Below are 12,085 nucleotides of genomic sequence, written 5' to 3' on the forward strand. Positions count from 1 at the left end.
TATGTTTGCTGTCTTTTTGTTTAGGGTCTCACTGAAGTCCTCCACTCTTCTCAAGTCCAGTGAGTATTTTTTGACCATTACTTTAGTTTCTCTATTGGGCATATTACTTATTTATGTTTCATTTTTAGCTCTCTTGTTGTGATTTTGTCCTGCTCTTTAATTTTGAGACCTATTCCTTGTCTCATTTTGTCTAACTCTCTGTGTCTGTTTCTGTGTGTTAGGAGTGCCAGTAATGTTTCCTGCTCTTGAAAGTAGTGGACTTAAGAAGAAATAGGTTCTGTATTACCACAGTACAATGTCCTCTATTCACCAGAACCTGGCTTTTCAGGACTGTCTCCTGTGTGTGGTGCCTGGGCCCTGCTGTTGTGTCTGAGCCACTTTTGCCTTAATTCCAGTGGTCTGCAGTGGTTTTCTTTGCCTGTTGTGGGCAGGGTTTGGTCCTTGTGTTGTTAGTGGGTCAGTCTGAGGTTGCCTTGTGTTTTAGTTGAGTCAGACTAGCCTCTTTCCTTGTGTTGTACCCTGAGAAGCCTTTGTTGGTGGATGGGGCCTGCAGTAGATCAGATATTTTCTTCCAGCCCACTGCTCAGCAGTAGTGGGACTGGTAAATGTAGTTACCTTCCCCTCCCCTGAGACAGGAATCACTTTGGTTTGGTGCTCTCCCCTGTCGGGCCTGCTTGTACCCTGCCAGGCTTGTATTATCACTTTGGATGGGCTCTGGCCAAGAGAGTTTTGGAGAGGGCAGGTCCTCAGGAGAATGTGGGGCGGGGTATGCAGTGTTAGTAAGTTAGGTGGAGAGTGTTGGTGCTGGGCTGGTTCCTACAGGTGTCTGTGTGTCTAAGCTGGGGAGAGGGGGAGGGAAATGGCACCTGCTGCTCCTTTGTTCCTGGAGAGGTCTCCTAAAGATTCCTGCCCCTCCAGTACAAGCTCTGAGATTAGTAAATAAATCTCCTTTCCATGTACCCCAGGCATTTTTTCAATCTGCTCTTTCTGTTCTGTATCTCAGGGGGGCTGTTTGTTGCACTGTTTCTTTAAAGGCAGGGACTCAGTTCCCTGTCACCCTTCAGGCTCTCTTTGAGTGGTGCCTGCTGTTTTAAAGTTCCAGGTGTTAAACCCTAATGATTGTAAGAACTCATAAAATTAAGCTGCTCTGCTTTTCAAAGTCAAATCTAATGTGGATTCATCTTCTCCATGTGGGTCCCTGGTGCCTGGGTTGCTTGGTGTTGAGTCTGTTTCTCTCCCCTCTCCATTCCCAAGGTATCCCTCTCTCCCACCTCCTGTGGGTCCCTTTAGCTCATGACCATGTCTCTACTCTTCCTATCCTCTTCCATGTGGCCTTTTCTCTACATTTAGCTGTGGAGAATTTGCTCTGCCAGTCTTCAATTTGTTTTCTGAGTTACTTATACCGATGTGGGTGTTACATCTAATTGTATCCATGGAATGAAGTTAGCTTAGGATCTCCCTACTCTTATATTCCCTGGAAGTCTCCAAAAAACACAAGTTTGAGGTGTGTGGGTCTACTTATAGGCAGACTATTTTAGTAAATACTGTATAGTACTGTAAATATATTTTCTCATCTAGGTTTTTTTTAAGATTTTCTTTAGCTTATTTTATGAGAATACAGTATATAATACATATAACATACAAAATTTGTGTTAATGTAAAGTTTATGTTATTGATAAGGCTTCTAGTCAGCAGTAGGCTATTAGTAATTGAGTTTTGGGGGAGTCAGAGTTATACATGGATTTTTGACTCTGTGGTGGTTGGCACCCCAACAACTGTATTGTTCACAGGTCAACAGTATTCAGTAACTGCTCATTTTTTTTGTCAGCACAGATTTTTAAATTAAAATTTTAGCTTTTTAGAATAGTTTTAGGTTCACAGCAACATTGAGGAGAATTACAGAGATTCCCCATATACTCTGCTCTACACATACATAGACTATGTCAATTATCAACATCTACCACCAGAGTGATATATTTGTTATATTAGATGAATCTATATTGACACACCATAATAAGCTAAAGTCTCCTATTTCCATTATGGTTCACTCTTGGTGTTGAATATTCTATGGGTTGAACAAGTGCATAATGACCTGTATCCATCATTATGGTATCATACAGAGTGTTTTCACTGCCATAAAAATCTTCTGTGCTCTGCTTTATCTGCACCCCCACCCACCTTCACATTACATCTTCTGGCGACCACTGATCTTTTTACTGTCTCCATAGTTTTGCCTTTTCCAGAATGATGTATAATTGGAATGATATAGTATGTAGCCTTTTAAATTGGCCTCTTTCACTTACAGATATGCATTTAGTGTCCCCTCATGTCTTTTCATAGCTTTATAGTCTTTAAGTGCTGAATAATATTCAGTTGTCTGGATGTATCACATTTTATTTGTCCATTCACCTACTGAAGGATGTGGTTGCTTCCAAGTTTTGGAAATTATGAATAAACCTGCTATGCTATAACCATATGGGTATTTTTATGTGGACATAAATTTTCAACTCCTTTGGGTAATAAGGAATGTAATAGCTGGGTTGTATGGCAAACTCTTTATTCTTTTCCACTGATTAATTTGTCTATTCTTATGTTAATACCATTGTCTAGATTACCATAGCTCTGTTCCAGGTCTTGGAGGTGGGGAGTGTTAGTTCTCTGACTTTGTTTTCTTCTTTAACATTGTGTTGGCTAATCTGGGCTTTTTGCTTCTCTATATAAACATTAGAATCAGTTTGTTGATTCCACAAAATAACACCTTGGGAATTTGATTGAGATTGCTTTGAATGTATGGATTAATTTGGAAAAAATAGACATCTTAAGAATAGTGAGTCTTCTTATCCATGAACATGAAATATCTCTCTATTTACTTAGTTTTTTTATTTAATTCATCAGAGTTTTATAGTTTTCCTCCTATAGAACTTATATATATATTGTCAGATCTGTACCTAAGTATTTTAATTTGAAGGATGCTTATATAAATTGTATTGTGTTTTTAATTTGAAATTCCACTTGTTGGGACACCTGGGTGGCTCAGTTGGTTAAGCATCTGCCTTTGGCTCAGGTCATGATCTCAGGGTCCTGGGATTGAGCACTGTGTCTGGCTCCCCACTCAGCGGGGAGTCTGGGTCTCTTTCTCCCTCTGCCCCTCTCTCTGCACATGCTCTCTCTCTCTCTGTCTCTCTGTCTCTCTCAAATAAATAAATAAAATCTTAAAAAAAAAAAAGAAATTCCACTTGTTTATTGATGGTATATAGGTTAGCAATTAACTTTTGTATATATATCTTATATTCTGCAACCTTGCTATAATTGTTATAGTAATTTATTTGTAGATTTTTTAAGATTTTCTGCATAGAAAATCATGTTATCTTTGGTTCTTATATATTCTTAAATCTGTTTTGTTTTTGTTTTGTTTTGTCTTGTTGTATTAGCTAAAATTCTCAGTATAGTATAATGTTGGAAAGGAATTTTGAGAGAAGACATCCTTTCCTTATACCTGATCTTAGTGGGAAAGGTTTGAGTTTCTCACTATTAAGTATGATGTTAGCTGCAGGTTTTTTAAGAGAATCTTTATCATGTGGAGGAAGTTCCCCTCTATTGCTGGTTTACTGAGAGTTCTTATCATGAAGAGATGTCAAATTCTGTCAAATGCTTTTTCTACATTTATTGATCTGATTACATGATTTTAATTTTTTAGCTTATCTATTTTTTTAAAAAATGTTGATTATGACCCACTCAGCTGATTTTGACCCCTATAGGGTCATACCTTTAAAAAATTAATCATTGGGTGTGACAAGTCAATAAGCAGAAATAGAGGATGAGAGGGAAAAAAAATTCTTGTTTAGATATATGTATGGGTAATGGAATTCATTTTTGAGATAAGAAGAGGCTCAGGTTTGAGGTTATGTTTATTTCTTTTGTTATCAAAATTTTCAATGGATGTATCTAGTACATGGCTAAACACTGTTCTGGAATTTACAGAAGAAATTTGGACTAGATAAGAGTACAGAATTTTTTAGTGGCCTAAGAATTGAGACTGACTTCAAATTCTGGCCATGGCAATTAACAGCTGTCAAACAATGAATAAATTAATTCTATCATTTCCAACCCTTTGTTTCTTCATATCTATAATTGATAATAACAAAATGGATGATTGTCAGGATTAGATTGAAATAATGCCTGTAGAGGGTTTAAGATATAATTGGTACATTTAAGTGCTCAGTAAATACTGGCTATTGTTACTCATTTTCTGAGTCCCTGAATGCAGTGCAGTTTAGCAGTTCGCAGACTGCTTCATTTTCTACTGAGAATAATCAAGTGCCATGCATGTTATCAACACATTCCTGTTTATGTAACCTGATCACAACTGTTTGTTACTTTCCTAAGCACAGCATTGTTAAAGAATGAATCACAGTCAATAAGGGATTTCTCCTCTTCACCTCAACCTACCTGACAAGGAAACCTGGGATAAGAACCAAATAATGATACTTCAGGAGTATAAATAATGCAACTCATAATTAATGGTGGCTTAAAGAAGTTGCTTTTTTTTACACAAGTTTATAGGTAGAGAGCTCAGTTTGACAATGCAGTCATAGACACAGGCTTCACCCATCATTCTGCTCTGCCATCCTTAATGTGTTGACTTTGGTCATTATATTTGTTGTCTGATTGTTTCAAGATGATGGCTCCATTTTCAGACATCCTGTTTGCACTAGAGGAGTTTTGAGGGATGAAAGAAAAGGATCATACAACAGTTCTCGGGTCACCTTTTTGCACAAGATATCTTTTGGAATTGTGTGGTACAGAAATTGCTTAACTTACTTTTAGTAAGGAGAAAAGAGAAAAGGATAATGTATAAGCAATTAAATGTCTGCCACCGGTGGCTAATACAAAGCCTGGCACATAAAACCTGATTAATCGGATGACTGGATGAGATCCCAGAAATGGACAGGGACCAATTCCCATGGCAGTTATTTAATGGATTTGTCTTGGGAATGTATGATCTTAAGATAGATTTTTTTTTTTACATAAAGGCATACCCCTTTACATGTTTTAAAATAGATTTTTAATAAAATTTCTATGACTTGAGAAATTTTAGATCAAATACCTGTTATGTTCACCCACATGTGATGTGAGTGGGAGAACAGCAACTTATACATGGCCAGTGAAGAATGGCCAGTCAATTATATGAGGTAGAAAGTGGGCTTAGGCAAAGCACTGTGCCAAATCAACATTTAGAGGTTGGACAGAGGAAATACGCCTGAGAAGTGACCAGAGAGATCACAAAACAAAACATTCTCGAAGAAATGCAGAGTCAACAGTTTGCCTGCTGGTGACAGATTAAAATGGTAAGAAAGTTGGGCTTATCCAGCACCCAGAGTATCAGTGGGTGATTTATGTTTGAGCAATTATAGTGAAGTGTTTGAGGATAGAGTTAGAGAGTGGTTAGATGAATGAGAATTAAGTGAGGAAATGAAAGATATAGGATTGAAAATTCCTTCAAGATTGTTATATATAAAGGTGAAGATAGTGATAGTGTGGCAACTCAAGGGAAACATGAGTTGGGGGAATTTTTTTTTTTTTTTAAGATATGAGAGTGTGGAGATAATTTGATACAAATGTGCAAAAATAGAGGAACAAGGTGTACAAACAGGAAAATACAGGAAAGTAAGGGAATAATATGTAAAGGGTAAGGCTACTAAGGAAAGGAAGGCAGAAGCCTACATGTGTAGAAAAGATAATCCTGACAAAGGTCTGCCCTCAAACCCTTGTGTGTCATCAGGGAATATGTATTTCAGGAGATTTTCCACCATCCCTAGAATTTTTAAGAGTGGCTCCTTGCGCCTAACTTATTTGTGCAAATGATACGCTTTATGATGAATACCTGCTTCCCTTCTAAGAGTCTGGAATTTTGACATGTACTAGGCAGAGAATGCCTGCCTATGTGAGCAGCCCCCAATAAAAGCCTTTAGCACTGAGACACCAAGAATCTTTCCCGGTACACAGCATTTCCTACATGTTGCAATTCCTTGTCAGAGGAATTAAGGGTGTCCTATTAACTGTAGTGAAAGAGGACGCTTCCTTTCATCTGGATGTACCCCATTTGCCTTTTCCTTTTACTGAGTTTGCTCTGTATCCTTTCTTCTGTAATAAATCACAACCATAAATATAACTGTATGCTGAGTCTTGTGAGCTCTTCTAGTGAATTATTGAAATTTGGGGTGATCTTGGGGACCCCAGTACACCATGGAATGGAAAGCACAGGTTGTGGTAAAAGGTGAAGAATGCCTATCCCACTGTACCTAGGGAACAGAGATTGGGTCAGGATAACAGATTCTCTTAAAGAAGGCTGAGAGTGTTTTGGGTAACCATCTGACGAAAGAGAACGAGGAAAATTTAAAGTAAGATATTTGAAAAAAAATGAAATTTAAAAATCTGTATAGATTAAGAGATCTAACTAGAAAAATATACATGGTGTGCCAGTGAGTACCCATAACCCAGTTGCATTGGCAATCATGAGATTATAAAAATGCAGCTCTGTGTGTTTGCACGTTTGCATGTTATTCCAGCAGCTCTGAGTATCCTGTGTGCAGGAATAGTGGTTGAATTGTTTCAATGTCTAGGCTTTACTAAGTATTTGCAATGTCATGATGATAGGGACATTTTTAAGAAAACAGTTTATGTCCTGAGTTTTAGAATTTTAGCTTTATGGGAAAGAAATCAAGGAAGGATCATATAGTTATATAGGAAGACAGAAAAAAAGTGACTGGTATTCCTGTGAGGAAGACTGGGGCAAACTACTGAAAAACAGCAAATTAGAAAGGCTGTGGCTGATGAGAAAATTGAAATGGTGACTATAGTGCATGGAATGGTGGCCCTTCCAAAAATAAATCCATATCCTAACCCCAGGAGCCTGTGAATGTGACTTCATTTGGAAAAAGTGCCTTTCAGATATAAGTAAGGATTTCAAGATGAGATCATCCTGGTTTATCTAGGGGGGCTCTAAATTCAATGACAAGTATCCTTATACACAAGAGAGAAGATAAGGTTCTATGAGAACAGAGGCAGAGATTGGAATTATGCAGCCATAAACCAAGGAATGCCTGGAAGCATCCGAAGCTGGAAGGGGCAATGAACACCTTCCCTAGAGACTGTGGAGGAGTGCAGCCCTGACAACACCCTGATTTTGGATTTAAGGTCTCTAGAACTGTGAGAAAAAAAAAATTACGTTATAAGCCACCAACTTTGTGGTAATATGTTACAGCAACCCAAAGAAACTAATACCGTGACTGTGAAAAGTATGATTAAATTGGACTGATGTGAAGTCAAAGACATGGTATAGAAGGTTATTGAATCTATCATCCATGTGTTTTCCAGAATAAAGACAGGATCTAGATAAGAGAAAAATACGAGTAGGAATAAATAGTATGAAATACATCAAAAGTAATATATAACACATCATATGCAGTTCATTTATAATTAGAAAATATCATGCAAGTAAAAATTACATTGGGGAGTTTATGTAAAGAGTATAATTTTATTAATAATTGCTATTGTTTTATTTCAAACATCTTTTGCTTTGTAAATTCATGGGAAATATCTGAATGTCTTCAGTTTTACTCTAGGTACCTGAAAATGAACATCCAAAAATTCCAAAATTGGCATAATTGTTTCTTAAAAAAATCCTCAACTGCCCAACACTGACTAGCTATGAAACTTTGGAGGTCAGTAATTTCTTTGGACATGAGCAGGAGTTGCTATAACAGTGTCAACAGGACATGAGGATTTAAGATATGATGTCAGGCACATTATAAATGCTGTTGGAACAAGAACAAAAAAACCCACCACATGTGTTGTATACCATGCTCTTGCCCTCAGTTGCTTCTGCTGAAATATTCAATTCCTTTCCTGCAGTCCTGGGGTTGGCAGTTGGGGATTTAAAGCTGGGTTTTTTTGAACTTCCAAGACTATATTCTTTCCCCTTCACCAGATTTTCTTGAAGCAAGAAAGGAAGGTGCAAGTCAGTTATGCTTCTTCTCATAAAAATGAGGGTTGTCCCTGAGTTTGTGTAAAATGTCAAATGAGTGATTTAAATTATGAGGGGCTGCATTTTTAAACCTAACAAATGATTGGTGGGGTCATTTTGCTTAATTGTTGTGGCATCTTTGAAATACCATATCATTTTAGAACTTTCCTAATCTATAAAATGATGTGATACATTTTTAACAACTCAGTTTTATATCTGGCCTTTCAAAAGCATCATGCTTTATGGTCCATCAGCTATATAGTGGCAATAACCAGACATATTTTGTGCATGGCATAAGCTATACTCAGACTCTTTCACTTCACTTGTATAGGCTCGCTATAGAAAAAATAGATAAAATTTAATGAGTAATTCTAGAAAAAATATTAGTGGTACAATAGAAATAAATGCAGCAGGGTATATATCCTTTTTGACTTTTCTTCATTATAGTCCAGTAATTATGCCAGCCTATTCTAACTTCCATGGCAATGTCCAACCATTTGAAGTATAATTATCTTTATTAAAAAGCCATATAAAGTTTTGCTATAAAATATTGATGGTTTTGTATTATTTCAGTTGATGTCTGCTTTTAATGCCTTGAAAAATAGTCATATATATAGCATAATGATTTTCAAACTTAATTAAAACAATGTTGATCATGATGTAATCAATTAAAATTATTTGGTAGACATAGTATCTAGAATGATATCATGGTAACAATGAACGGTAACAATTATAATGATCTAAAATGACTAAGAATTACAAAACCTATATACATTCCTATGTAATAGATAACTGTGATAAGGAGATGGCTGAGCATCAGTTCCACAACATTATTATTCCTTTATTGTAGCCTTCATTGTTTCAATATATTTAATCTGCCATATGCAAATGTAAGAATAACCTAGTTTTACTTTTTTCATTAGTTATTCATATCACTTTGGTTGTCACAGAAAGTCTGCTACATAATCAAGTTATTCATCCTTTCCTTTCTTCCATCTATTATTTTGTACTAAACAATTTATTCATGGTAGCTGACATTTCTAGATATCTGATGCTTCTAAGCCAAATGGTACCATTTACAGCCCCAGTTGAGGAAAGCAGAATTAGTATGTTCAAAGAGAATTGATGGCGTATTCTGGATCATGTGACCAATCTGATCAAGCTGAATGGACTGAGGGTACACAACTGACTTCAGCCAATCCATTGTGTTTCCAACAACTTATAAGATAGCCTGTTTGAAATGAACTGGTAAAATTAAGACAAAATTGATTGGATAAGCACATGCTTTCTCTTAGATGTATTTAAGAAAAACAATCTTCAGATGGGTACAAAGGAGCGAGTAGCTAAGAGCTAAAACACTGATTAGACATTTGCACTGTCTGTAGTTTTGGGTTGTTTCCAGTTTGGAGCTACTGTATATAAAGCAACTTTAAAATTTTGTGTAGAAGTCTTTGTGTAGGAATAGGTTTTCATTTCTCTTGGGTCATGTGGTGATTTCTGGGTCCCTTTTACTGTTTATGTCCTGCCTATTTGCAAGGCTGGAAATTTCCATCCACCATATACTTCCTGATCTTTGATTCTGTCACAACTCAGACTGCGATGAACTGTTTGGGATTCTTTACCTGCTCCTTTGGAATGTACCTGGAAGCGGAAATTATTAACAGTTGTTTCCCTTCCAAGCAGGATCACAGCACACCATTGCCTACTGGCCAATATCTGAAAACAGTTATTATACACATTGATATTATAGATATTATAAATATTATCTTAAGGTGGAGGGATAAATCTTTTCCCTCTTGTTCCATCATGGCTTCAACTCTAGGCTAACATTTTGAACTTAGTTTAACCATCATCATGAGCGAGACATTGTTGACATTTTATCAATTAGAAAATTGATATTCAGAAAGATTAAGAACATTTCCTAAGTTCAAACTTCTAAGAAGTCTTTAACTCAAGATTCCAAACTACATGTGTTTTATTTTATGTCCATATGATTTTCTATTATCCTATCCTATTCCTATTTTGATGAAAAAAAAGAGCACCTCAAGCATTGATAAGAGTAGATATAAATTCTTGTCTGACAGCTTCAGATAGGTAACGTATCTATGATTGATTCATAAGTAGGTATGGGAGACACATGGAGCATGATACTGCCAAACACGTTGTTTATGGAAGTGTAAGTTGCAAATATCTTAGGATAACCTTGGGTGTTCTTAAATAAAAATTAATAGCCAACTTTAAACAAGAAAGTAGAAGGAATAGATCTGAATGTAGGGATAATTATTTTTCCAACATCTGTAAGACAATGCCTTCAGTCCAAAAATGAGAGCAGGGCAGTTGCTTAGAGAAGAGATATTTTAGACAGTTTAAATATCCACAGGTAAATAAATAGAATGTGATGGCTAACTGCTAGAACTAGATAGGATGAATTAAAGCAGAGTAAAAGATGACTCTAAATATGGGCCAGTAAAGGAATGGTTGTATGCCTTATATATGTTCAGCTCATTATAACATAAAAATTCAAACTAAAAATTGTTAGACAAGAGAAAGCTAATTTTATTTTATTTTACATAAAAGATATTAGGTAAACAGTCCAAAACTGATATTGTGGCTCTTCTGCAATATCATCAGTGAATCAAACATTCCATCTCTTTATTTCACCATTCTAGTACAAAGCTCCCATTTTCAAGCTTTTATCCCATGGTTTAAGACTATAGTTAAGGAACTGCATTTATGATATCCTCATTGCAGGAAGAAGTAACAGCAGGAGTATATAGATGGAGTGGGTTCACCTTAAATAGCCAAACCCAAACAACACTTCTGCTCACATGTAATTCACCAAAATTTGGCCATGTTGCCAGCTTCATGGAAAAAGAGGCTAGAGAAATGTTGACTTTCATTAACAGCAAGCATGAGCCCTAAAATCTGGGCCTGGTATTAAAAAGAATAGGAGAGTACCTACTTTGGCAGCACATATACTAAAATTGGAATGATATTGAGAAGTTTAGCATGGCCCCTGAGCAAGGATGACATGTAAATTCATGAAGCATTCCATATGTTTTGGTTTTCTGACTTTAAAAAAAAATAGAATGGGTGTTGGATTTTCTATGTCAATGTCCATTTCATTTACTAAAAGAGAAGGTTGGAAGGAAGATTATAAACTTAATGTAGGTTGTCTTAAGTATTTACATGCTATCAGGTAATGTATGTGGTAATTTCAAATGTAGAACTACAAATGTGAATATGAAATATGTGTATTGGAGATTATATATTATTTGCATAATATATTTGGAAATTATTTTGTAGAAAGATATATAATAAACAAGAGAGACCAAGACATTTTCAGAGGCACAGAGACTAATACTGATGAGTGACTTTGAGGTGGTCTAGAATAAGCAAATGTATTCTTCTCTATTCTGTTTGCAACTGTACACTAAACCTACCTAACAGTTCTATCTGCTCGAGCTGTATCTGCATATTTTTCAAAAGCTATCATCTTCTATCATCTTTTTTTTTTTAAAGATTTTTTTTTATTATTTATTTATTTGACAGAGAGAGAGATAGCGAGAGCAGGAACACAAGCAGGGGGAGTGGGAGAGGGAGAAGCAGGCTTCCTGCCGAGCAGGGAGCCCGATGTGGGACTCGATCCCAGGACCCTGGGATCCTGACCTGAGCCGAAGGCAGACGCTTAACGACTGAGCCACCCAGGCGCCCTCATCTTCTATCATCTTATGAGCATTCCCTACCACTTTCATTCAATTCACTCTAGTCACACTGCCTCCTTTTTATTTTTTAAACTTACCAAACTCACTGCCGCCTTCTACCACCTGCCCTGGAATTTTGTTCTTGCTCTTGCTTAGGCTTAAGCCTCCCCTGTCCCTGTATCTTAATGGGTCAGTTCCTTGCCTCCAGTGTGTCTTAGCTCAAGGATCACCTCACATTAGTGTCCTACATGACTGCCATATTTAGAATTACAGCCCTTCACCACAGTATTTCCTATTTTCCTTTCCTGTCTTTTTTTTTTCCCCTCTCTGTAACATTCATTACCACTTGTCATGC

The 12,085-nt window shown here is 36.5% G+C and overlaps 1 non-coding gene across 1 annotated transcript; it reads left to right on the forward strand.

Annotated features, from left to right (window-relative positions):
- Positions 1 to 10,980: 10,980 nt before the first annotated feature.
- Positions 10,981 to 11,087, forward strand: LOC115945072 (U6 spliceosomal RNA). The gene has a single exon (XR_004079554.1). It is a non-coding gene; the product is annotated as a U6 spliceosomal RNA (small nuclear RNA).
- The last annotated feature ends 998 nt before the right edge of the window (positions 11,088 to 12,085 follow it).

This window comes from Leptonychotes weddellii, chromosome 6 (genome assembly GCF_054177405.1).
Source record: "Leptonychotes weddellii isolate Sample4059 chromosome 6, ASM5417740v2, whole genome shotgun sequence".
Lineage (NCBI taxonomy): Eukaryota > Metazoa > Chordata > Mammalia > Carnivora > Phocidae > Leptonychotes > Leptonychotes weddellii.